This window comes from Triturus cristatus, chromosome 4_1 (assembly GCF_964204655.1).
Source record: "Triturus cristatus chromosome 4_1, aTriCri1.1, whole genome shotgun sequence".
Classification (NCBI taxonomy): Eukaryota; Metazoa; Chordata; class Amphibia; order Caudata; family Salamandridae; genus Triturus; species Triturus cristatus.
The window spans coordinates 139,682,866-139,709,475 of NC_140585.1; the positions used below are offsets into that span (position 1 = coordinate 139,682,866).

General features: G+C 39.2%; 18 non-coding genes across 18 annotated transcripts; all 18 read right to left on the reverse strand.

The window, feature by feature from the left end:
- Window positions 1–4,114: 4,114 nt before the first annotated feature.
- On the reverse strand, window positions 4,115–4,186 carry TRNAC-GCA (transfer RNA cysteine (anticodon GCA)). The gene has a single exon. It is a non-coding gene; the product is annotated as a tRNA-Cys (tRNA).
- Window positions 4,187–5,194: 1,008 nt separating this feature from the next.
- TRNAC-GCA (transfer RNA cysteine (anticodon GCA)) lies at window positions 5,195–5,266 on the reverse strand. Its single transcript has one exon. It is a non-coding gene; the product is annotated as a tRNA-Cys (tRNA).
- Window positions 5,267–6,249: 983 nt separating this feature from the next.
- TRNAC-GCA (transfer RNA cysteine (anticodon GCA)) lies at window positions 6,250–6,321 on the reverse strand. Its single transcript has one exon. It is a non-coding gene; the product is annotated as a tRNA-Cys (tRNA).
- A 1,008-nt stretch (window positions 6,322–7,329) lies between these two features.
- Window positions 7,330–7,401, reverse strand: TRNAC-GCA (transfer RNA cysteine (anticodon GCA)). Its single transcript has one exon. It is a non-coding gene; the product is annotated as a tRNA-Cys (tRNA).
- A 997-nt stretch (window positions 7,402–8,398) lies between these two features.
- TRNAC-GCA (transfer RNA cysteine (anticodon GCA)) lies at window positions 8,399–8,470 on the reverse strand. The gene has a single exon. It is a non-coding gene; the product is annotated as a tRNA-Cys (tRNA).
- Window positions 8,471–9,478: 1,008 nt separating this feature from the next.
- On the reverse strand, window positions 9,479–9,550 carry TRNAC-GCA (transfer RNA cysteine (anticodon GCA)). Its single transcript has one exon. It is a non-coding gene; the product is annotated as a tRNA-Cys (tRNA).
- Window positions 9,551–10,545: 995 nt separating this feature from the next.
- Window positions 10,546–10,617, reverse strand: TRNAC-GCA (transfer RNA cysteine (anticodon GCA)). Its single transcript has one exon. It is a non-coding gene; the product is annotated as a tRNA-Cys (tRNA).
- A 1,008-nt stretch (window positions 10,618–11,625) lies between these two features.
- On the reverse strand, window positions 11,626–11,697 carry TRNAC-GCA (transfer RNA cysteine (anticodon GCA)). Its single transcript has one exon. It is a non-coding gene; the product is annotated as a tRNA-Cys (tRNA).
- Window positions 11,698–13,774: 2,077 nt separating this feature from the next.
- TRNAC-GCA (transfer RNA cysteine (anticodon GCA)) lies at window positions 13,775–13,846 on the reverse strand. Its single transcript has one exon. It is a non-coding gene; the product is annotated as a tRNA-Cys (tRNA).
- Window positions 13,847–14,841: 995 nt separating this feature from the next.
- On the reverse strand, window positions 14,842–14,913 carry TRNAC-GCA (transfer RNA cysteine (anticodon GCA)). Its single transcript has one exon. It is a non-coding gene; the product is annotated as a tRNA-Cys (tRNA).
- Window positions 14,914–15,921: 1,008 nt separating this feature from the next.
- On the reverse strand, window positions 15,922–15,993 carry TRNAC-GCA (transfer RNA cysteine (anticodon GCA)). The gene has a single exon. It is a non-coding gene; the product is annotated as a tRNA-Cys (tRNA).
- Window positions 15,994–16,990: 997 nt separating this feature from the next.
- On the reverse strand, window positions 16,991–17,062 carry TRNAC-GCA (transfer RNA cysteine (anticodon GCA)). Its single transcript has one exon. It is a non-coding gene; the product is annotated as a tRNA-Cys (tRNA).
- Window positions 17,063–18,070: 1,008 nt separating this feature from the next.
- TRNAC-GCA (transfer RNA cysteine (anticodon GCA)) lies at window positions 18,071–18,142 on the reverse strand. Its single transcript has one exon. It is a non-coding gene; the product is annotated as a tRNA-Cys (tRNA).
- A 995-nt stretch (window positions 18,143–19,137) lies between these two features.
- Window positions 19,138–19,209, reverse strand: TRNAC-GCA (transfer RNA cysteine (anticodon GCA)). The gene has a single exon. It is a non-coding gene; the product is annotated as a tRNA-Cys (tRNA).
- A 2,077-nt stretch (window positions 19,210–21,286) lies between these two features.
- On the reverse strand, window positions 21,287–21,358 carry TRNAC-GCA (transfer RNA cysteine (anticodon GCA)). The gene has a single exon. It is a non-coding gene; the product is annotated as a tRNA-Cys (tRNA).
- Window positions 21,359–23,435: 2,077 nt separating this feature from the next.
- TRNAC-GCA (transfer RNA cysteine (anticodon GCA)) lies at window positions 23,436–23,507 on the reverse strand. Its single transcript has one exon. It is a non-coding gene; the product is annotated as a tRNA-Cys (tRNA).
- A 1,008-nt stretch (window positions 23,508–24,515) lies between these two features.
- On the reverse strand, window positions 24,516–24,587 carry TRNAC-GCA (transfer RNA cysteine (anticodon GCA)). The gene has a single exon. It is a non-coding gene; the product is annotated as a tRNA-Cys (tRNA).
- A 997-nt stretch (window positions 24,588–25,584) lies between these two features.
- Window positions 25,585–25,656, reverse strand: TRNAC-GCA (transfer RNA cysteine (anticodon GCA)). Its single transcript has one exon. It is a non-coding gene; the product is annotated as a tRNA-Cys (tRNA).
- Between the last annotated feature and the right edge of the window lie 954 nt (window positions 25,657–26,610).

Genomic DNA, 26,610 nt, shown 5'->3' on the forward strand with positions numbered 1-26,610 from the left:
GGACCTCCCTGGTATGCGGTCTACGTGGGGCGGAATTAGCATACTCGGGAGCTGCGTCATCTAAATATGAGGAAAGAAAAACATCTTCTGCGGTTCTAGGATGCCCCTTAGGATGTACCTTGATTGGGAATAATGGGGGTGGCAAGTCTTTCGGTATCTCTGGAGTAGCCTTAGGTAATCCTTCGGCCAGAAGGGGATACATACCATTCATAAGGGCATTTCTTTGTCTGTCTACTTGTTCTGATTTCACTCGGATACCTTCCTCAATTAATAGATTCTCTCGAACTTTATTGGAATTCTCTTTACTCTTCTCTTCCTGTCTACGTGCTTTTTCTGTTCGTCTATGTGATTCTTTACGCCATAATTCAACGGCGTCTTTCTGTGACTGTCTGACTTTTCTTTTCCATAACTCTTCCTCGACTTTCATGATGCACTCTGCATCCCAGGTCCCCGCTGTGGGCCACCTCTGACTTTCTGGTAATCCCTTGGTATAGTCTACCCATAAATCAAGAAATAATATAGCGTCTAAGCCATGTTTGTGATACATAAAGTGCCCTGGGGTGTCCCTAGGAGGAATAGGGACGGCTTCTTCGAGAACCCCTTTTCTGGTAGTGATCTGTCTTAATTTCGAAAAGAGCGGCATATTGAGAACTGACCTTATACTTGATTTTGACCTGATACTTGAATTTGAACAGACTTAATACAATAAACACGATAATGAACAGTCATTCATACCACGATATACTTAAACACTTTAAACATTAAACATTAAACCTTTAACTGAAACAACAATGATGATCGTCTGCATAACTAATCACCAAGCTTAATTCTCGATAATAACTAGACAATAACTAGATACTTCGGAATACTTCGGAATACTTGATATACTGCTTAACAGTACAGATACACTGCTAAAACAGTGCAGACCGGATTTGTGTACCCAAACCCGTCTTGACCGGCACAACCTATGTGCGCGTCGGAAATGCCTCCCCAGCAATGGTACTCACCGGGTAGCTTCGGAAACGGAAGGCCTCAGTAACTTGAACTTGAACCGGACTGGACTCGACTCGACTCGACTCGTCGGACACTGGGCTTGACTTCGGACTGGTGGGTCTCTGTATACCTCGGATCTTGCTCTCTCAGCTAGGCTCTGGTCGGGATACTTCGCGCTTCTCACCGCCTCGTCTGGGTGTTGATCGCAGTCTCAGTCGCCCCCGCTTGACCGGAGGGAGATACAGGAAATCCTGCTGGTACGCGTTATTGTCCGTCCAGCTGTGGCAGGAGACCGGGCCTGCAACGCACCGCCGGCGCGTGAGATGAGAAAGTGTTCCTGTTCGGGCGCCATCATGTGGTAAATATTTCTCCTTTACCGGGACTGAATTTGATACAGGAACATAGTAAAATAGCTCAATGAAATGATAGGCAGAATCCGTGGTATTAGAGGTTCGGAAGGGGCTTTATTCCGGTGATCGATTATAATCGGATGCTTCAAGTTCCATCACCACGGGGGTTCAGGAAGTGAAGTACCCACTTTATTGACAAGAAATGACTTTTATAGTACATACATGACAATGAAGTAAATGCAGTAGGCGTAGCAATTGATAAGGAAAATGACGAGTTGTTCTGCGTAACCAGAAATGGGTGTAATAAGGCGAAAAAAGGAACATAATTGGGTGTGATGTCATGTATAGGTGGATCTATAAGATAATACTTGGCATGGATGCGCGCGCAGCAGTCTGACGTGTAATTGACGTGTAACTAGGGGGTGAAGGGGACTTGACATTTAGCTCTACGTGTGGAGACAAGAAGTCTGGGGGGTCAAGTCAACCTAATCCCAAATCATATCTAACATCCTATGTTTAAAGAACTATGTTATCCATAAAAGAAGGACTCTCGGACAGAATCTATTCTATACTGACTGTGCGTGCATGTACAAGCGTCTAAGTGTCTACACTAAATGCGAGGGGGTAGGAATATTCCATGGTAACAGGGCTATAAATTACTTGCATGAGGACAGAGAAGATGGGCCTTTTTGCTTGGTAACTGGAAGAATGTTTACTTAAACTACTAGGCAGGAATGCATCGGCTGAGGGGGAGGCAGATAATTTGAAGGTGAAATACAGTTCTTGGCAGAGAGTAAGCTGATGTCAGGCTTCGTGAGCCGCGCAGAGAATGAGACAAAGTTCATGGTCACAGATGCAGGCTCGGGCTGGAGCTTTCAGAGGCAGAAGGCAAGAGGAGTTTTGATGACAGAATCAGGGCCTACTTGCCTGGACTGAAAAGTGGCATAAGTGAACCATATAAAGCCGATGGCCTTTCATATTTAGGAATGGGATATCCGGCCTATACATGGCGGATCTGTCAAAGGACATGTTGACGGTGGACGCACATGTATTTGCGTCTTCATAACTGGAACTGGAGGGAACATACATGTACTTGTGACATGCACATGGAACCGTTGGAGTCCAAGATAGGGGACATAACTGGTCAGGAAAATCCATATTTCCACAGGTTTCTCAGACCAGCCTGCTTGCACCTGCAACTAGGGTTCGTACATCTTGTACGTGGGCAGCGTATTTTAGTAGAAAGTAAATAGATTATGCATTGCACAAAAATTAAGTGCTTCAAACAAACACATACTTTGTATGCACAGAGAAGAGGTGGAATACATGTAAGACTGAGGACACAGGTTAAATGAGGAATAGAATGACTGCATTGCTGCCCACTTTTCTATGCAATTTCTGTAGTGCGATTGAAGGAAGCACTAAACTGTAAAACACAGTTGCCAATTGCTTTCATAGTCCATTCCCTTTGTTTGGTGCTGTGAAAGGAAGAGCCAGATTCCAAAATAAATCAATGCTTTTTCAGACATTTCCCATACGGAATACCGAGCCCTGTATAAAAATGCATTTACTCTCAGGTTTTGAGCAGTGACATTGTAATGCTGTTAAAGTGTAAGATCCAAGCGAACACTGACTCTGTCAATGATGATCCAAAGGGGTTTTATGAAAAGTCCCAGCTTCAAACACAAGAACCAAAACAGGCCAAGGGACACCTGGATTTGAACCAGGGACCTCTTGATCTGCAGTCAAATGCTCTACCACTGGGCTATATCCCCACCTGTTTGTGAGAGTCGGAATGAAAATATATCAGTACCTCATGAAAGAGTGTGAGCATCATGCTCAGTTGGGCCGGAAAGTACAAGCTTGAAACTGTGGAACAGGAGAAGTAGTTCTTAATATTATTTATTGAAGGAAAACGGGATCGTTTAAAAAAAATATTTATATGTTTCATTGTTATTTTATTTGAACAGGCAGTGGTCCATAGGACCAATGCCTGTACATAAAATGCTTGTTTTGAAACATTCTCAAAGGGGAAGAGGTTTTTACGGGACGCCTTATCCTTTCGCGGATTGGTTACCACAATCACCGAGATGGTGGTGAAGTATGATTGTTTTGGGCAAAATGATGGACGAAAAACATTTCTACATACCACTGCAATTTGGTATTTGGAAGGTACACCCAAACGTCCCTTTCAAGTACCATCAATTTAATATATCAGAAAAGGCCATTTTGTGTTCGAAAATGGCCTGAGTCTTCGAGCCAGCCTTTTTTCATCTGCAACGAGGGTTCATACATTTTGCACGAAGGCAGAGGTTTTAAGGAGAAATTAAATAGTTTCTACGTTGCACAAGAATATAGTGCTTTAAACAAACACATATTTTGTATGCACAGAGGAGAGGAGGAATATATGTAAGACTGAGGACACATGTTAAATGAGAAATAGATTGACTGCAGCGCTGCCGAGTATACTATGCCATTTCTTTAGTGCGCTACAAGGAAGCACCAAACTGTATAACAAAGTTTTCAATTGTTTTCATAGTCATTCTCTTTGTTTGAAGCTGTGAAAGGAAGAGCCGGATTCCAAAATAAATCAATGATGTTTCAGAAAGTTCCCACGCCCTGTGTAAAAATGCATTTATTCCCAGGTTTTGAGCAGTGACACTATAATGCTAATAAAGTATAAATCCAACTGAACACTGACTCTGTCAATGGTGATCCAAAGGGACTTTATGAAAGATCCTAGCTACAAACACCAGAACCAAAATAGGTTTAGGGGACACCCGGATTTGAACCAGGGACCTCTTGATCTGCAGTCAAATGCTCTACCACTGAGCTATATCCCCAACTGTTTTCAAAGATCAGAATGACAATATAACAGTACATCATGAAAGAGTGAGAGGCTCAAGCTCAGTTGGGCCACAAAGTACGAGCTTGAAACTGTGGAAAAGGAGAAGTAGTTCTTAATATTATTAATTAAAGGAAAACAGGATCATTTAAAAAACAAAATGTATATGTTTAATTGTTATTTTATTTGAATAGGCAGTGGTCCATAGGACCAATATCTGTAATTAAAATGTTTGTTTTGAAACATTCTCAAAGAGGAACAGGTTTTTACGAGACTACTTATCTTTGTGGAATGATTACCACAATCACTGATATGGTGGTGAAGTATGATTGTTTTGGGCCAAATTACGGTGAAAAAACATTTCTACATACCACTACAATTTGGTATTTGAAGGTACAACCAAACACCCATTTCATGTACCTTCGATTTAATACATCAGAAAAAGCAATTTTGTGTTCGCAAATGGCCTGGTTTCTCAGACCAGCCTGCTTGCACCTGCAACTAGGGTTCATACATCTTGTACGTGGGCAGCGTTTTTTAGTAGAAAGTAAATAGATTATGCATTGCACAAAAATGAAGTGCTTCAAACAAACACATACTTTGTATGCACAGAGAAGAGGTGGAATACATGTAAGACTGAGGACACAGGTTAAATGAGGAATAGATTGACTGCATTTCTGCCCACTTTTCTATGCAATTTCTGTAGTGCGATCGAAGGAAGCACCAAACTGTAAAACAAAGTTTTCAATTGCTTTCATAGTCCATTCCCTTTGTTTGGTGCTGTGAAAGGAAGAGCCAGATTCCAAAATAAATCAATGCTTTTTCAGACATTTCCCATACGGAATACCGAGCCCTGTATAAAAATGCATTTACTCTCAGGTTTTGAGCAGTGACATTGTAATGCTGTTAAAGTGTAAGATCCAAGCGAACACTGACTCTGTCAATGATGATCCAAAGGGGTTTTATGAAAAGTCCCAGCTACAAACACAAGAACCAAAACAGGCCAAGGGGACACCTGGATTTGAACCAGGGACCTCTTGATCTGCAGTCAAATGCTCTACCACTGAGCTATATCCCCACCTGTTTGTGAGAGTCGGAATGAAAATATATCAGTACCTCATGAAAGAGTGTGAGCATCATGCTCAGTTGGGCCGGAAAGTACAAGCTTGAAACTGTGGAACAGGAGAAGTAGTTCTTAATATTATTTATTGAAGGAAAACGGGATCGTTTAAAAAAAATATTTATATGTTTCATTGTTATTTTATTTGAACAGGCAGTGGTCCATAGGACCAATGTCTGTACATAAAATGCTTGTTTTGAAACATTCTCAAAGGGGAAGAGGTTTTTACGGGACGCCTTATCCTTTCGCGGATTGGTTACCACAATCACCGAGATGGTGGTGAAGTATGATTGTTTTGGGCCAAATGATGGACCAAAAACATTTCTACATACCACTGCAATTTGGTATTTGGAAGGTACACCCAAACGTCCCTTTCAAGTACCATCAATTTAATATATCAGAAAAGGCCATTTTGTGTTCGAAAATGGCCTGAGTCTTCGAGCCAGCCTTTTTTCATCTGCAACGAGGGTTCATACATTTTGCACGTAGGAGAAATTAAATAGTTTCTACGTTGCACAAGAATGAAGTGCTTTAAACAAACACATATTTTGTATGCACAGAGGAGAGGAGGAATATATGTAAGACTGAGGACACAGGTTAAATGAGAAATAGATTGACTGCAGCGCTGCCGAGTATACTATGCCATTTCTTTAGTGCGCTACAAGGAAGCACCAAACTGTATAACAAAGTTTTCAATTGTTTTCATAGTGATTCTCTTTGCTTGAAGCTGTGAAAGGAAGAGCCGGATTCCAAAATAAATCAATGATGTTTCAGAAAGTTCCCACGCCCTGTGTAAAAATGCATTTATTCCCAGGTTTTGAGCAGTGACACTGTAATGCTAATAAAGTATAAGATCCAACTGAACACTGACTCTGTCAATGGTGATCCACAGGGACTTTATGAAAGATCCCAGCTACAAACACCAAAACCAAAATAGGTTTAGGGGACACCCGGATTTGAACCAGGGACCTCTTGATCTGCAGTCAAATGCTCTACCACTGAGCTATATCCCCAACTGTTTTCAAAGATCAGAATGACAATATATCAGTACATCATGAAAGAGTGAGAGGCTCAAGCTCAGTTGGGCCACAAAGTACGAGCTTGAAACTGTGGAAAAGGAGAAGTAGTTCTTAATATTATTAATTAAAGGAAAACAGGATCATTTAAAAAACAAAATGTATATGTTTAATTGTTATTTTATTTGAATAGGCAGTGGTCCATAGGACCAATATCTGTAATTAAAATTTTTGTTTTGAAACATTCTCAAAGGGGAAGAGGTTTTTACGAGACTACCTATCTTTGTGGATTGATTACCACAATCACTGATATGGTGGTGAAGTATGATTGTTTTGGGCCAAATTACGGTGAAAAAACATTTCTGCATACCACTACAATTTAGTATTTGAAGGTACAACCAAACACCCCTTTCATGTACCTTCGATTTAATACATCAGAAAAAGCTATTTTGTGTTCGCAAATGGCCTGGTTTCTCAGACCAGCCTGCTTGCACCTGCAACTAGGGTTCGTACATCTTGTACGTGGGCAGCGTATTTTAGTAGAAAGTAAATAGATTATGCATTGCACAAAAATTAAGTGCTTCAAACAAACACATACTTTGTATGCACAGAGAAGAGGTGGAATACATGTAAGACTGAGGACACAGGTTAAATGAGGAATAGATTGACTGCATTGCTGCCCACTTTTCTATGCAATTTCTGTAGTGCGATTGAAGGAAGCACTAAACTGTAAAACAAAGTTGCCAATTGCTTTCAAAGTCCATTCCCTTTGTTTGGTGCTGTGAAAGGAAGAGCCAGATTCCAAAATAAATCAATGCTTTTTCAGACATTTCCCATACGGAATACCGAGCCCTGAATAAAAATGCATTTACTCTCAGGTTTTGAGCAGTGACATTGTAATGCGGTTAAAGTGTAAGATCCAAGCGAACACTGACTCTGTCAATGATGATCCAAAGGGGTTTTATGAAAAGTCCCAGCTACAAACACAAGAACTAAAACAGGCTAAGGGGACACCTGAATTTGAACCAGGGACCTCTTGATCTGCAGTCAAATGCTCTACCACTGAGCTATATCCCCACCTGTTTGTGAGAGTCGGAATGAAAATATATCAGTACCTCATGAAAGAGTGTGAGCATCATGCTCAGTTGGGCCGGAAAGTACAAGCTTGAAACTGTGGAACAGGAGAAGTAGTTCTTAATATTATTTATTGAAGGAAAACGGGATCGTTTAAAAAAAATATTTATATGTTTCATTGTTATTTTATTTGAACAGGCAGTGGTCCATAGGACCAATGCCTGTACATAAAATGCTTGTTTTGAAACATTCTCAAAGGGGAAGAGGTTTTTACGGGACGCCTTATCCTTTCGCGGATTGGTTACCACAATCACCGAGATGGTGGTGAAGTATGATTGTTTTGGGCCAAATGATGGACGAAAAACATTTCTACATACCACTGCAATTTGGTATTTGGAAGGTACACCCAAACGTCCCTTTCAAGTACCATCAATTTAATATATCAGAAAAGGCCATTTTGTGTTCAAAAATGGCCTGAGTCTTCGAGCCAGCCTTTTTTCATCTGCAACGAGGGTTCATACATTTTGCACGTAGGCAGAGGTTTTAAGGAGAAATTAAATAGTTTCTACGTTGCACAAGAATGAAGTGCTTTAAACAAACACATATTTTGTATGCACAGAGGAGAGGAGGAATATATGTAAGACTGAGGACACAGGTTAAATGAGAAATAGATTGACTGCAGCGCAGCCGAGTATACTATGCCATTTCTTTAGTGCGCTACAAGGAAGCACCAAACTGTATAACAAAGTTTTCAATTGTTTTCATAGTGATTCTCTTTGCTTGAAGCTGTGAAAGGAAGAGCCGGATTCCAAAATAAATCAATGATGTTTCAGAAAGTTCCCACGCCCTGTGTAAAAATGCATTTATTCCCAGGTTTTGAGCAGTGACACTGTAATGCTAATAAAGTATAAGATCCAACTGAACACTGACTCTGTCAATGGTGATCCATAGGGACTTTATGAAAGATCCCAGCTACAAACACCAAAACCAAAATAGGTTTAGGGGACACCCGGATTTGAACCAGGGACCTCTTGATCTGCAGTCAAATGCTCTACCACTGAGCTATATCCCCAACTGTTTTCAAAGATCAGAATGACAATATATCAGTACATCATGAAAGAGTGAGAGGCTCAAGCTCAGTTGGGCCACAAAGTACGAGCTTGAAACTGTGGAAAAGGAGAAGTAGTTCTTAATATTATTAATTAAAGGAAAACAGGATCATTTAAAAAACAAAATGTATATGTTTAATTGTTATTTTATTTGAATAGGCAGTGGTCCATAGGACCAATATCTGTAATTAAAATGTTTGTTTTGAAACATTCTCACACGGGAAGAGGTTTTTATGAGACTACTTATCTTTGTGGATTGATTACCACAATCACTGATATGGTGGTGAAGTATGATTGTTTTGGGCCAAATTACGGTGAAAAAACATTTCTGCATACCACTACAATTTAGTATTTGAAGGTACAACCAAACACCCCTTTCATGTACCTTCGATTTAATACATCAGAAAAAGCTATTTTGTGTTCGCAAATGGCCTGGTTTCTCAGACCAGCCTGCTTGCACCTGCAACTAGGGTTCGTACATCTTGTACGTGGGCAGCGTATTTTAGTAGAAAGTAAATAGATTATGCATTGCACAAAAATGAAGTGCTTCAAACAAACACATACTTTGTATGCACAGAGAAGAGGTGGAATACATGTAAGACTGAGGACACAGGTTAAATGAGGAATAGATTGACTGCATTGCTGCCCACTTTTCTATGCAATTTCTGTAGTGCGATTGAAGGAAGCACTAAACTGTAAAACAAAGTTGCCAATTGCTTTCATAGTCCATTCCCTTTGTTTGGTGCTGTGAAAGGAAGAGCCAGATTCCAAAATAAATCAATGCTTTTTCAGACATTTCCCATACGGAATACCGAGCCCTGTATAAAAATGCATTTACTCTCAGGTTTTGAGCAGTGACATTGTAATGCTGTTAAAGTGTAAGATCCAAGCAAACACTGACTCTGTCAATGATGATCCAAAGGGGTTTTATGAAAAGTCCCAGCTACAAACACAAGAACCAAAACAGGCCAAGGGGACACCTGGATTTGAACCAGGGACCTCTTGATCTGCAGTCAAATGCTCTACCACTGAGCTATATCCCCACCTGTTTGAGAGAGTCGGAATGAAAATATATCAGTACCTCATGAAAGAGTGTGAGCATCATGCTCAGTTGGGCCGGAAAGTACAAGCTTGAAACTGTGGAACAGGAGAAGTAGTTCTTAATATTATTTATTGAAGGAAAACGGGATCGTTTAAAAAAAATATTTATATGTTTCATTGTTATTTTATTTGAACAGGCAGTGGTCCATAGGACCAATGCCTGTACATAAAATGCTTGTTTTGAAACATTCTCAAAGGGGAAGAGGTTTTTACGGGACGCCTTATCCTTTCGCGGATTGGTTACCACAATCACCGAGATGGTGGTGAAGTATGATTGTTTTGGGCCAAATGATGGACGAAAAACATTTCTACATACCACTGCAATTTGGTATTTGGAAGGTACACCCAAACGTCCCTTTCAAGTACCATCAATTTAATATATCAGAAAAGGCCATTTTGTGTTCGAAAATGGCCTGAGTCTTCGAGCCAGCCTTTTTTCATCTGCAACGAGGGTTCATACATTTTGCACGTAGGCAGAGGTTTTAAGGAGAAATTAAATAGTTTCTACGTTGCACAAGAATGAATGCTTTAAACAAACACATATTTTGTATGCACAGAGGAGAGGAGGAATATATGTAAGACTGAGGACACAGGTTAAATGAGAAATAGATTGACTGCAGCGCTGCCGAGTATACTATGCCATTTCTTTAGTGCGCTACAAGGAAGCACCAAACTGTATAACAAAGTTTTCAATTGTTTTCATAGTCATTCTCTTTGTTTGAAGCTGTGAAAGGAAGAGCCGGATTCCAAAATAAATCAATGATGTTTCAGAAAGTTCCCACGCCCTGTGTAAAAATGCATTTATTCCCAGGTTTTGAGCAGTGACACTATAATTCTAATAAAGTATAAATCCAACTGAACACTGACTCTGTCAATGGTGATCCAAAGGGACTTTATGAAAGATCCTAGCTACAAACACCAGAACCAAAATAGGTTTAGGGGACACCCGGATTTGAACCAGGGACCTCTTGATCTGCAGTCAAATGCTCTACCACTGAGCTATATCCCCAACTGTTTTCAAAGATCAGAATGACAATATAACAGTACATCATGAAAGAGTGAGAGGCTCAAGCTCAGTTGGGCCACAAAGTACGAGCTTGAAACTGTGGAAAAGGAGAAGTAGTTCTTAATATTATTAATTAAAGGAAAACAGGATCATTTAAAAAACAAAATGTATATGTTTAATTGTTATTTTATTTGAATAGGCAGTGGTCCATAGGACCAATATCTGTAATTAAAATGTTTGTTTTGAAACATTCTCAAAGAGGAACAGGTTTTTACGAGACTACTTATCTTTGTGGAATGATTACCACAATCACTGATATGGTGGTGAAGTATGATTGTTTTGGGCCAAATTACGGTGAAAAAACATTTCTACATACCACTACAATTTGGTATTTGAAGGTACAACCAAACACCCATTTCATGTACCTTCGATTTAATACATCAGAAAAAGCAATTTTGTGTTCGCAAATGGCCTGGTTTCTCAGACCAGCCTGCTTGCACCTGCAACTAGGGTTCATACATCTTGTACGTGGGCAGCGTTTTTTAGTAGAAAGTAAATAGATTATGCATTGCACAAAAATGAAGTGCTTCAAACAAAAACATACTTTGTATGCACAGAGAAGAGGTGGAATACATGTAAGACTGAGGACACAGGTTAAATGAGGAATAGATTGACTGCATTTCTGCCCACTTTTCTATGCAATTTCTGTAGTGCGATCGAAGGAAGCACCAAACTGTAAAACAAAGTTTTCAATTGCTTTCATAGTCCATTCCCTTTGTTTGGTGCTGTGAAAGGAAGAGCCAGATTCCAAAATAAATCAATGCTTTTTCAGACATTTCCCATACGGAATACCGAGCCCTGTATAAAAATGCATTTACTCTCAGGTTTTGAGCAGTGACATTGTAATGCTGTTAAAGTGTAAGATCCAAGCGAACACTGACTCTGTCAATGAGGATCCAAAGGGGTTTTATGAAAAGTCCCAGCTACAAACACAAGAACCAAAACAGGCCAAGGGGACACCTGGATTTGAACCAGGGACCTCTTGATCTGCAGTCAAATGCTCTACCACTGAGCTATATCCCCACCTGTTTGTGAGAGCCGGAATGAAAATATATCAGTACCTCATGAAAGAGTGTGAGCATCATGCTCAGTTGGGCTGGAAAGTACAAGCTTGAAACTGTGGAACAGGAGAAGTAGTACTTAATATTATTTATTGAAGGAAAACGGGATCGTTTAAAAAAAATATTTATATGTTTCATTGTTATTTTATTTGAACAGGCAGTGGTCCATAGGACCAATGCCTGTACATAAAATGCTTGTTTTGAAACATTCTCAAAGGGGAAGAGGTTTTTACAGGACGCCTTATCCTTTCGCGGATTGGTTACCACAATCACCGAGATGGTGTTGAAGTATGATTGTTTTGGGCCAAATGATGGACGAAAAACATTTCTACATACCACTGCAATTTGGTATTTGGAAGGTACACCCAAACGTCCCTTTCAAGTACCATCAATTTAATATATCAGAAAAGGCCATTTTGTGTTCGAAAATGGCCTGAGTCTTCGAGCCAGCCTTTTTTCATCTGCAACGAGGGTTCATACATTTTGCACGTAGGCAGAGGTTTTAAGGAGAAATTAAATAGTTTCTACGTTGCACAAGAATGAAGTGCTTTAAACAAACACATATTTTGTATGCACAGAGGAGAGGAGGAATATATGTAAGACTGAGGACACAGGTTAAATGAGAAATAGATTGACTGCAGCGCTGCCGAGTATACTATGCCATTTCTTTAGTGCGCTACAAGGAAGCACCAAACTGTATAACAAAGTTTTCAATTGTTTTCATAGTGATTCTCTTTGCTTGAAGCTGTGAAAGGAAGAGCCGGATTCCAAAATAAATCAATGATGTTTCAGAAAGTTCCCACGCCCTGTGTAAAAATGCATTTATTCCCAGGTTTTGAGCAGTGACACTGTAATGCTAATAAAGTATAAGATCCAACTGAACACTGACTCTGTCAATGGTGATCCATAGGGACTTTATGAAAGATCCCAGCTACAAACACCAAAACCAAAATAGGTTTAGGGGACACCCGGATTTGAACGAGGGACCTCTTGATCTGCAGTCAAATGCTCTACCACTGAGCTATATCCCCAACTGTTTTCAAAGATCAGAATGACAATATATCAGTACATCATGAAAGAGTGAGAGGCTCAAGCTCAGTTGGGCCACAAAGTACGAGCTTGAAACTGTGGAAAAGGAGAAGTAGTTCTTAATATTATTAATTAAAGGAAAACAGGATCATTTAAAAAACAAAATGTATATGTTTAATTGTTATTTTATTTGAATAGGCAGTGGTCCATAGGACCAATATCTGTAATTAAAATGTTTGTTTTGAAACATTCTCAAACGGGAAGAGGTTTTTACGAGACTACTTATCTTTGTGGATTGATTACCACAATCACTGATATGGTGGTGAAGTATGATTGTTTTGGGCCAAATTACGGTGAAAAAACATTTCTGCATACCACTACAATTTAGTATTTGAAGGTACAACCAAACACCCCTTTCATGTACCTTCGATTTAATACATCAGAAAAAGCTATTTTGTGTTCGCAAATGGCCTGGTTTCTCAGACCAGCCTGCTTGCACCTGCAACTAGGGTTCGTTCATCTTGTACGTGGGCAGCGTATTTTAGTAGAAAGTAAATAGATTATGCATTGCACAAAAATGAAGTGCTTCAAACAAACACATACTTTGTATGCACAGAGAAGAGGTGGAATACATGTAAGACTGAGGACACAGGTTAAATGAGGAATAGATTGACTGCATTGCTGCCCACTTTTCTATGCAATTTCTGTAGTGCGATTGAAGGAAGCACTAAACTGTAAAACAAAGTTGCCAATTGCTTTCATAGTCCATTCCCTTTGTTTGGTGCTGTGAAAGGAAGAGCCAGATTCCAAAATAAATCAATGCTTTTTCAGACATTTCCCATACGGAATACCGAGCCCTGTATAAAAATGCATTTACTCTCAGGTTTTGAGCAGTGACATTGTAATGCTGTTAAAGTGTAAGATCCAAGCGAACACTGACTCTGTCAATGATGATCCAAAGGGGTTTTATGAAAAGTCCCAGCTACAAACACAAGAACCAAAACAGGCCAAGGGGACACCTGGATTTGAACCAGGGACCTCTTGATCTGCAGTCAAATGCTCTACCACTGAGCTATATCCCCACCTGTTTGGGAGAGTCGGAATGAAAATATATCAGTACCTCATGAAAGAGTGTGAGCATCATGCTCAGTTGGGCCGGAAAGTACAAGCTTGAAACTGTGGAACAGGAGAAGTAGTTCTTAATATTATTTATTGAAGGAAAACGGGATCGTTTAAAAAAAATATTTATATGTTTCATTGTTATTTTATTTGAACAGGCAGTGGTCCATAGGACCAATGCCTGTACATAAAATGCTTGTTTTGAAACATTCTCAAAGGGGAAGAGGTTTTTACGGGACGCCTTATCCTTTCGCGGATTGGTTACCACAATCACCGAGATGGTGGTGAAGTATGATTGTTTTGGGCCAAATGATGGACGAAAAACATTTCTACATACCACTGCAATTTGGTATTTGGAAGGTACACCCAAACGTCCCTTTCAAGTACCATCAATTTAATATATCAGAAAAGGCCATTTTGTGTTCGAAAATGGCCTGAGTCTTCGAGCCAGCCTTTTTTCATCTGCAACGAGGGTTCATACATTTTGCACGTAGGCAGAGGTTTTAAGGAGAAATTAAATAGTTTCTACGTTGCACAAGAATGAATGCTTTAAACAAACACATATTTTGTATGCACAGAGGAGAGGAGGAATATATGTAAGACTGAGGACACAGGTTAAATGAGAAATAGATTGACTGCAGCGCTGCCGAGTATACTATGCCATTTCTTTAGTGCGCTACAAGGAAGCACCAAACTGTATAACAAAGTTTTCAATTGTTTTCATAGTCATTCTCTTTGTTTGAAGCTGTGAAAGGAAGAGCCGGATTCCAAAATAAATCAATGATGTTTCAGAAAGTTCCCACGCCCTGTGTAAAAATGCATTTATTCCCAGGTTTTGAGCAGTGACACTATAATGCTAATAAAGTATAAATCCAACTGAACACTGACTCTGTCAATGGTGATCCAAAGGGACTTTATGAAAGATCCTAGCTACAAACACCAGAACCAAAATAGGTTTAGGGGACACCCGGATTTGAACCAGGGACCTCTTGATCTGCAGTCAAATGCTCTACCACTGAGCTATATCCCCAACTGTTTTCACAGATCAGAATGACAATATAACAGTACATCATGAAAGAGTGAGAGGCTCAAGCTCAGTTGGGCCACAAAGTACGAGCTTGAAACTGTGGAAAAGGAGAAGTAGTTCTTAATATTATTAATTAAAGGAAAACAGGATCATTTAAAAAACAAAATGTATATGTTTAATTGTTATTTTATTTGAATAGGCAGTGGTCCATAGGACCAATATCTGTAATTAAAATGTTTGTTTTGAAACATTCTCAAAGAGGAACAGGTTTTTACGAGACTACTTATCTTTGTGGAATGATTACCACAATCACTGATATGGTGGTGAAGTATGATTGTTTTGGGCCAAATTACGGTGAAAAAACATTTCTACATACCACTACAATTTGGTATTTGAAGGTACAACCAAACACCCATTTCATGTACCTTCGATTTAATACATCAGAAAAAGCAATTTTGTGTTCGCAAATGGCCTGGTTTCTCAGACCAGCCTGCTTGCACCTGCAACTAGGGTTCATACATCTTGTACGTGGGCAGCGTTTTTTAGTAGAAAGTAAATAGATTATGCATTGCACAAAAATGAAGTGCTTCAAACAAACACATACTTTGTATGCACAGAGAAGAGGTGGAATACATGTAAGACTGAGGACACAGGTTAAATGAGGAATAGATTGACTGCATTTCTGCCCACTTTTCTATGCAATTTCTGTAGTGCGATCGAAGGAAGCACCAAACTGTAAAACAAAGTTTTCAATTGCTTTCATAGTCCATTCCCTTTGTTTGGTGCTGTGAAAGGAAGAGCCAGATTCCAAAATAAATCAATGCTTTTTCAGACATTTCCCATACGGAATACCGAGCCCTGTATAAAAATGCATTTACTCTCAGGTTTTGAGCAGTGACATTGTAATGCTGTTAAAGTGTAAGATCCAAGCGAACACTGACTCTGTCAATGATGATCCAAAGGGGTTTTATGAAAAGTCCCGGCTACAAACACAAGAACCAAAACAGGCCAAGGGGACACCTGGGTTTGAACCAGGGACCTCTTGATCTGCAGTCAAATGCTCTACCACTGAGCTATATCCCCACCTGTTTGTGAGAGTCGGAATGAAAATATATCAGTACCTCATGAAAGAGTGTGAGCATCATGCTCAGTTGGGCCGGAAAGTACAAGCTTGAAACTGTGGAACAGGAGAAGTAGTTCTTAATATTATTTATTGAAGGAAAACGGGATCGTTTAAAAAATATATTTATATGTTTCATTGTTATTTTATTTGAACAGGCAGTGGTCCATAGGACCAATGCCTGTACATAAAATGCTTGTTTTGAAACATTCTCAAAGGGGAAGAGGTTTTTACGGGACGCCTTATCCTTTCGCGGATTGGTTACCACAATCACCGAGATGGTGGTGAAGTATGATTGTTTTGGGCCAAATGATGGCCCAAAAACATTTCTACATACCACTGCAATTTGGTATTTGGAAGGTACACCCAAACGTCCCTTTCAAGTACCATCAATTTAATATATCAGAAAAGGCCATTTTGTGTTCGAAAATGGCCTGAGTCTTCGAGCCAGCCTTTTTTCATCTGCAACGAGGGTTCATACATTTTGCACGTAGGCAGAGGTTTTAAGGAGAAATTAAATAGTTTCTACGTTGCACAAGAATGAAGTGCTTTAAACAAACACATATTTTGTATGCACAGAGGAGAGGAGGAATATATGTAAGACTGAGGACACAGGTTAAATGAGAAATAGATTGACTGCAGCGCTGCCGAGTATACTATGCCATTTCTTTAGTGCGCTACAAGGAAGCACCAAACTGTATAACAAAGTTTTCAATTGTTTTCATAGTGATTCTCTTTGCTTGAAGCTGTGAAAGGAAGAGCCGGATTCCAAAATAAATCAATGATGTTTCAGAAAGTTCCCACGCCCTGTGTAAAAATGCATTTATTCCCAGGTTTTGAGCAGTGACACTGTAATGCTAATAAAGTATAAGATCCAACTGAACACTGACTCTGTCAATGGTGATCCATAGGGACTTTATGAAAGATCCCAGCTACAAACACCAAAACCAAAATAGGTTTAGGGGACACCCGGATTTGAACCAGGGACCTCTTGATCTGCAGTCAAATGCTCTACCACTGAGCTATATCCCCAACTGTTTTCAAAGATCAGAATGACAATATATCAGTACATCATGAAAGAGTGAGAGGCTCAAGCTCAGTTGGGCCACAAAGTACGAGCTTGAAACTGTGGAAAAGGAGAAGTAGTTCTTAATATTATTAATTAAAGGAAAACAGGATCATTTAAAAAACAAAATGTATATGTTTAATTGTTATTTTATTTGAATAGGCAGTGGTCCATAGGACCAATATCTGTAATTAAAATTTTTGTTTTGAAACATTCTCAAAGGGGAAGAGGTTTTTACGAGACTACTTATCTTTGTGGATTGATTACCACAATCACTGATATGGTGGTGAAGTATGATTGTTTTGGGCCAAATTACGGTGAAAAAACATTTCTGCATACCACTACAATTTAGTATTTGAAGGTACAACCAAACACCCCTTTCATGTACCTTCGATTTAATACATCAGAAAAAGCTATTTTGTGTTCGCAAATGGCCTGGTTTCTCAGACCAGCCTGCTTGCACCTGCAACTAGGGTTCGTACATCTTGTACGTGGGCAGCGTATTTTAGTAGAAAGTAAATAGATTATGCATTGCACAAAAATTAAGTGCTTCAAACAAACACATACTTTGTATGCACAGAGAAGAGGTGGAATACACGTAAGACTGAGGACACAGGTTAAATGAGGAATAGATTGACTGCATTGCTGCCCACTTTTCTATGCAATTTCTGTAGTGCGATTGAAGGAAGCACTAAACTGTAAAACAAAGTTGCCAATTGCTTTCATAGTCCATTCCCTTTGTTTGGTGCTGTGAAAGGAAGAGCCAGATTCCAAAATAAATCAATGCTTTTTCAGACATTTCCCATACGGAATACCGAGCCCTGTATAAAAATGCATTTACTCTCAGGTTTTGAGCAGTGACATTGTAATGCTGTTAAAGTGTAAGATCCAAGCGAACACTGACTCTGTCAATGATGATCCAAAGGGGTTTTATGAAAAGTCCCAGCTACAAACACAAGAACCAAAACAGGCCAAGGGGACACCTGGATTTGAACCAGGGACCTCTTGATCTGCAGTCAAATGCTCTACCACTGAGCTATACCCCCACCTGTTTGTGCGAGTCGGAATGAAAATATATCAGTACCTCATGAAAGAGTGTGAGCATCATGCTCAGTTGGGCCGGAAAGTACAAGCTTGAAACTGTGGAACAGGAGAAGTAGTTCTTAATATTATTTATTGAAGGAAAACGGGATCGTTTAAAAAATATATTTATATGTTTCATTGTTATTTTATTTGAACAGGCAGTGGTCCATAGGACCAATGCCTGTACATAAAATGCTTGTTTTGAAACATTCTCAAAGGGGAAGAGGTTTTTACGGGACGCCTTATCCTTTCGCGGATTGGTTACCACAATCACCGAGATGGTGGTGAAGTATGATTGTTTTGGGCCAAATGATGGACGAAAAACATTTCTACATACCACTGCAATTTGGTATTTGGAAGGTACACCCAAACGTCCCTTTCAAGTACCATCAATTTAATATATCAGAAAAGGCCATTTTGTGTTCGAAAATGGCCTGAGTCTTCGAGCCAGCCTTTTTTCATCTGCAACGAGGGTTCATACATTTTGCACGTAGGCAGAGGTTTTAAGGAGAAATTAAATAGTTTCTACGTTGCACAAGAATGAATGCTTTAAACAAACACATATTTTGTATGCACAGAGGAGAGGAGGAATATATGTAAGACTGAGGACACAGGTTAAATGAGAAATAGATTGACTGCAGCGCTGCCGAGTATACTATGCCATTTCTTTAGTGCGCTACAAGGAAGCACCAAACTGTATAACAAAGTTTTCAATTGTTTTCATAGTCATTCTCTTTGTTTGAAGCTGTGAAAGGAAGAGCCGGATTCCAAAATAAATCAATGATGTTTCAGAAAGTTCCCACGCCCTGTGTAAAAATGCATTTATTCCCAGGTTTTGAGCAGTGACACTATAATGCTAATAAAGTATAAATCCAACTGAACACTGACTCTGTCAATGGTGATCCAAAGGGACTTTATGAAAGATCCTAGCTACAAACACCAGAACCAAAATAGGTTTAGGGGACACCCGGATTTGAACCAGGGACCTCTTGATCTGCAGTCAAATGCTCTACCACTGAGCTATATCCCCAACTGTTTTCAAAGATCAGAATGACAATATAACAGTACATCATGAAAGAGTGAGAGGCTCAAGCTCAGTTGGGCCACAAAGTACGAGCTTGAAAAGGTGGAAAAGGAGAAGTAGTTCTTAATATTATTAATTAAAGGAAAACAGGATCATTTAAAAAACAAAATGTATATGTTTAATTGTTATTTTATTTGAATAGGCAGTGGTCCATAGGACCAATATCTGTAATTAAAATGTTTGTTTTGAAACATTCTCAAAGAGGAACAGGTTTTTACGAGACTACTTATCTTTGTGGAATGATTACCACAATCACTGATATGGTGGTGAAGTATGATTGTTTTGGGCCAAATTACGGTGAAAAAACATTTCTACATACCACTACAATTTGGTATTTGAAGGTACAACCAAACACCCATTTCATGTACCTTCGATTTAATACATCAGAAAAAGCAATTTTGTGTTCGCAAATGGCCTGGTTTCTCAGACCAGCCTGCTTGCACCTGCAACTAGGGTTCATACATCTTGTACGTGGGCAGCGTTTTTTAGTAGAAAGTAAATAGATTATGCATTGCACAAAAATGAAGTGCTTCAAACAAACACATACTTTGTATGCACAGAGAAGAGGTGGAATACATGTAAGACTGAGGACACAGGTTAAATGAGGAATAGATTGACTGCATTTCTGCCCACTTTTCTATGCAATTTCTGTAGTGCGATCGAAGGAAGCACCAAACTGTAAAACAAAGTTTTCAATTGCTTTCATAGTCCATTCCCTTTGTTTGGTGCTGTGAAAGGAAGAGCCAGATTCCAAAATAAATCAATGCTTTTTCAGACATTTCCCATACGGAATACCGAGCCCTGTATAAAAATGCATTTACTCTCAGGTTTTGAGCAGTGACATTGTAATGCTGTTAAAGTGTAAGATCCAAGCGAACACTGACTCTGTCAATGATGATCCAAAGGGGTTTTATGAAAAGTCCCAGCTACAAACACAAGAACCAAAACAGGCCAAGGGGACACCTGGGTTTGAACCAGGGACCTCTTGATCTGCAGTAATATGCTCTACCACTGAGCTATATCCCCACCTGTTTGTGAGAGTCGGAATGAAAATATATCAGTACCTCATGAAAGAGTGTGAGCATCATGCTCAGTTGGGCCGGAAAGTACAAGCTTGAAACTGTGGAACAGGAGAAGTAGTTCTTAATATTATTTATTGAAGGAAAACGGGATCGTTTAAAAAATATATTTATATGTTTCATTGTTATTTTATTTGAACAGGCAGTGGTCCATAGGACCAATGCCTGTACATAAAATGCTTGTTTTGAAACATTCTCAAAGGGGAAGAGGTTTTTACGGGACGCCTTATCCTTTCGCGGATTGGTTACCACAATCACCGAGATGGTGGTGAAGTATGATTGTTTTGGGCCAAATGATGGCCCAAAAACATTTCTACATACCACTGCAATTTGGTATTTGGAAGGTACACCCAAACGTCCCTTTCAAGTACCATCAATTTAATATATCAGAAAAGGCCATTTTGTGTTCGAAAATGGCCTGAGTCTTCGAGCCAGCCTTTTTTCATCTGCAACGAGGGTTCATACATTTTGCACGTAGGCAGAGGTTTTAAGGAGAAATTAAATAGTTTCTACGTTGCACAAGAATGAAGTGCTTTAAACAAACACATATTTTGTATGCACAGAGGAGAGGAGGAATATATGTAAGACTGAGGACACAGGTTAAATGAGAAATAGATTGACTGCAGCGCTGCCGAGTATACTATGCCATTTCTTTAGTGCGCTACAAGGAAGCACCAAACTGTATAACAAAGTTTTCAATTGTTTTCATAGTGATTCTCTTTGCTTGAAGCTGTGAAAGGAAGAGCCGGATTCCCAAATAAATCAATGATGTTTCAGAAAGTTCCCACGCCCTGTGTAAAAATGCATTTATTCCCAGGTTTTGAGCAGTGACACTGTAATGCTAATAAAGTATAAGATCCAACTGAACACTGACTCTGTCAATGGTGATCCATAGGGACTTTATGAAAGATCCCAGCTACAAACACCAAAACCAAAATAGGTTTAGGGGACACCCGGATTTGAACCAGGGACCTCTTGATCTGCAGTCAAATGCTCTACCACTGAGCTATATCCCCAACTGTTTTCAAAGATCAGAATGACAATATATCAGTACATCATGAAAGAGTGAGAGGCTCAAGCTCAGTTGGGCCACAAAGTACGAGCTTGAAACTGTGGAAAAGGAGAAGTAGTTCTTAATATTATTAATTAAAGGAAAACAGGATCATTTAAAAAACAAAATGTATATGTTTAATTGTTATTTTATTTGAATAGGCAGTGGTCCATAGGACCAATATCTGTAATTAAAATTTTTGTTTTGAAACATTCTCAAAGGGGAAGAGGTTTTTACGAGACTACTTATCTTTGTGGATTGATTACCACAATCACTGATATGGTGGTGAAGTATGATTGTTTTGGGCCAAATTACGGTGAAAAAACATTTCTGCATACCACTACAATTTAGTATTTGAAGGTACAACCAAACACCCCTTTCATGTACCTTCGATTTAATACATCAGAAAAAGCTATTTTGTGTTCGCAAATGGCCTGGTTTCTCAGACCAGCCTGCTTGCACCTGCAACTAGGGTTCGTACATCTTGTACGTGGGCAGCGTATTTTAGTAGAAAGTAAATAGATTATGCATTGCACAAAAATTAAGTGCTTCAAACAAACACATACTTTGTATGCACAGAGAAGAGGTGGAATACACGTAAGACTGAGGACACAGGTTAAATGAGGAATAGATTGACTGCATTGCTGCCCACTTTTCTATGCAATTTCTGTAGTGCGATTGAAGGAAGCACTAAACTGTAAAACAAAGTTGCCAATTGCTTTCATAGTCCATTCCCTTTGTTTGGTGCTGTGAAAGGAAGAGCCAGATTCCAAAATAAATCAATGCTTTTTCAGACATTTCCCATACGGAATACCGAGCCCTGTATAAAAATGCATTTACTCTCAGGTTTTGAGCAGTGACATTGTAATGCTGTTAAAGTGTAAGATCCAAGCGAACACTGACTCTGTCAATGATGATCCAAAGGGGTTTTATGAAAAGTCCCAGCTACAAACACAAGAACCAAAACAGGCCAAGGGGACACCTGAATTTGAACAAGGGACCTCTTGATCTGCAGTCAAATGCTCTACCACTGAGCTATATCCCCACCTGTTTGTGAGAGTCGGAATGAAAATATATCAGTACCTCATGAAAGAGTGTGAGCATCATGCTCAGTTGGGCCGGAAAGTACAAGCTTGAAACTGTGGAACAGGAGAAGTAGTTCTTAATATTATTTATTGAAGGAAAACGGGATCGTTTAAAAAAAATATTTATATGTTTCATTGTTATTTTATTTGAACAGGCAGTGGTCCATAGGACCAATGCCTGTACATAAAATGCTTGTTTTGAAACATTCTCAAAGGGGAAGAGGTTTTTACGGGACGCCTTATCCTTTCGCGGATTGGTTACCACAATCACCGAGATGGTGGTGAAGTATGATTGTTTTGGGCCAAATGATGGACGAAAAACATTTCTACATACCACTGCAATTTGGTATTTGGAAGGTACACCCAAACGTCCCTTTCAAGTACCATCAATTTAATATATCAGAAAAGGCCATTTTGTGTTCAAAAATGGCCTGAGTCTTCGAGCCAGCCTTTTTTCATCTGCAACGAGGGTTCATACATTTTGCACGTAGGCAGAGGTTTTAAGGAGAAATTAAATAGTTTCTACGTTGCACAAGAATGAAGTGCTTTAAACAAACACATATTTTGTATGCACAGAGGAGAGGAGGAATATATGTAAGACTGAGGACACAGGTTAAATGAGAAATAGATTGACTGCAGCGCTGCCGAGTATACTATGCCATTTCTTTAGTGCGCTACAAGGAAGCACCAAACTGTATAACAAAGTTTTCAATTGTTTTCATAGTGATTCTCTTTGCTTGAAGCTGTGAAAGGAAGAGCCGGATTCCAAAATAAATCAATGATGTTTCAGAAAGTTCCCACGCCCTGTGTAAAAATGCATTTATTCCCAGGTTTTGAGAAGTGACACTGTAATGCTAATAAAGTATAAGATCCAACTGAACACTGACTCTGTCAATGGTGATCCACAGGGACTTTATGAAAGATCCCAGCTACAAACACCAAAACCAAAATAGGTTTAGGGGACACCCGGATTTGAACCAGGGACCTCTTGATCTGCAGTCAAATGCTCTACCACTGAGCTATATCCCCAACTGTTTTCAAAGATCAGAATGACAATATATCAGTACATCATGAAAGAGTGAGAGGCTCAAGCTCAGTTGGGCCACAAAGTACGAGCTTGAAACTGTGGAAAAGGAGAAGTAGTTCTTAATATTATTAATTAAAGGAAAACAGGATCATTTAAAAAACAAAATGTATATGTTTAATTGTTATTTTATTTGAATAGGCAGTGGTCCATAGGACCAATATCTCTAATTAAAATGTTTGTTTTGAAACATTCTCAAAGGGGAAGAGGTTTTTACGAGACTACTTATCTTTGTGGATTGATTACCACAATCACTGATATGGTGGTGAAGTATTATTGTTTTGGGCCAAATTACGGTGAAAAAACATTTCTGCATACCACTACAATTTGGTATTTGAAGGTACATCCAAACACCCCTTTCATGTACCTTCGATTTAATACATCAGAAAAAGCTATTTTGTGTTCGCAAATGGCCTGGTTTCTCAGACCAGCCTGCTTGCACCTGCAACTAGGGTTCGTACATCTTGTACGTGGGCAGCGTATTTTAGTAGAAAGTAAATAGATTATGCATTGCACAAAAATGAAGTGCTTCAAACAAACACATACTTTGTATGCACAGAGAAGAGGTGGAATACATGTAAGACTGAGGACACAGGTTAAATGAGGAATATATTGACTGCATTGCTGCCCACTTTTCTATGCAATTTCTGTAGTGCGATTGAAGGAAGCACTAAACTGTAAAACAAAGTTGCCAATTGCTTTCATAGTCCATTCCCTTTGTTTGGTGCTGTGAAAGGAAGAGCCAGATTCCAAAATAAATCAATGCTTTTTCAGACATTTCCCATACGGAATACCGAGCCCTGTATAAAAATGCATTTACTCTCAGGTTTTGAGCAGTGACATTGTAATGCTGTTAAAGTGTAGGATCCAAGCGAACACTGACTCTGTCAATGATGATCCAAAGGGGTTTTATGAAAAGTCCCAGCTACAAACACAAGAACCAAAACAGGCCAAGGGGACACCTGGATTTGAACCAGGGACCTCTTGATCTGCAGTCAAATGCTCTACCACTGAGCTATATCCCCACCTGTTTGTGAGAGTCGGAATGAAAATATATCAGTACCTCATGAAAGAGTGTGAGCATCATGCCCAGTTGGGCCGGAAAGTACAAGATTGAAACTGTGGAACAGGAGAAGTAGTTCTTAATATTATTTATTGAAGGAAAACGGGATCGTTTAAAAAAAATATTTATATGTTTCATTGTTATTTTATTTGAACAGGCAGTGGTCCATAGGACCAATGCCTGTACATAAAATGCTTGTTTTGAAACATTCTCAAAGGGGAAGAGGTTTTTACGGGACTCCTTATCCTTTCGCGGATTGGTTACCACAATCACCGAGATGGTGGTGAAGTATGATTGTTTTGGGCCAAATGATGGACGAAAAACATTTCTACATACCACTGTAATTTGGTATTTGGAAGGTACACCCAAATGTCCCTTTCAAGTACCATCAATTTAATATATCAGAAAAGGCCATTTTGTGTTCGAAAATGACCTGAGTCTTCGAGCCAGCCTTTTTTCATCTGCAACGAGGGTTCATACATTTTGCACGTAGGCAGAGGTTTTAAGGAGAAATTAAATAGTTTCTACGTTGCACAAGAATGAAGTGCTTTAAACAAACACATATTTTGTATGCACAGAGGAGAGGAGGAATATATGTAAGACTGAGGACACATGTTAAATGAGAAATAGATTGACTGCAGAGCTGCTGAGTATACTATGCCATTTCTTTAGTGCGCTACAAGGAAGCACCAAACTGTATAACAAAGTTTTCAATTGTTTTCATAGTCATTCTCTTTGTTTGAAGCTGTGAAAGGAAGAGCCGGATTCCAAAATAAATCAATGATGTTTCAGAAAGTTCCCACGCCCTGTGTAAAAATGCATTTATTCCCAGGTTTTGAGCAGTGACACTGTAATGCTAATAAAGTATAAGATCCAACTGAACACAGACTCTGTCAATGGTGATCCAAAGGGACTTTATGAAAGATCCTAGCTACAAACACCAGAACCAAAATAGGTTTAGGGGACACCCGGATTTGAACCAGGGACCTCTTGATCTGCAGTCAAATGCTCTACCACTGAGCTATATCCCCAACTGTTTTCAAAGATCAGAATGACAATATAACAGTACATCATGAAAGAGTGAGAGGCTCAAGCTCAGTTGGGCCACAAAGTACGAGCTTGAAACTGTGGAAAAGGAGAAATAGTTCTTAATATTATTAATTAAAGGAAAACAGGATCATTTAAAAAACAAAATGTATATGTTTAATTGTTATTTTATTTGAATAGGCAGTGGTCCATAGGACCAATATCTGTAATTAAAATGTTTGTTTTGAAACATTCTCAAAGAGGAACAGGTTTTTACGAGACTACTTATCTTTGTGGAATGATTACCACAATCACTGATATGGTGGTGAAGTATGATTCTTTTGGGCCAAATTACGGTGAAAAAACATTTCTACATACCACTACAATTTGGTATTTGAAGGTACAACCAAACACCCATTTCATGTACCTTCGATTTAATACATCAGAAAAAGCAATTTTGTGTTCGCAAATGGCCTGGTTTCTCAGACCAGCCTGCTTGCACCTGCAACTAGGGTTCATACATCTTGTACGTGGGCAGCGTTTTTTAGTAGAAAGTAAATAGATTATGCATTGCACAAAAATGAAGTGCTTCAAACAAACACATACTTTGTATGCACAGAGAAGAGGTGGAATACATGTAAGACTGAGGACACAGGTTAAATGAGAAATAGATTGACTGCATTTCTGCCCACTTTTCTATGCAATTTCTGTAGTGCGATCGAAGGAAGCACCAAACTGTAAAACAAAGTTGTCAATTGCTTTCATAGTCCATTCCCTTTGTTTGGTGCTGTGAAAGGAAGAGCCAGATTCCAAAATAAATCAATGCTTTTTCAGACATTTCCCATACGAAATACCGAGCCCTGTATAAAAATGCATTTACTCTCAGGTTTTGAGCAGTGACATTGTAATGCTATTAAAGTGTAAGATCCAAGCGAACACTGACTCTGTCAATGATGATC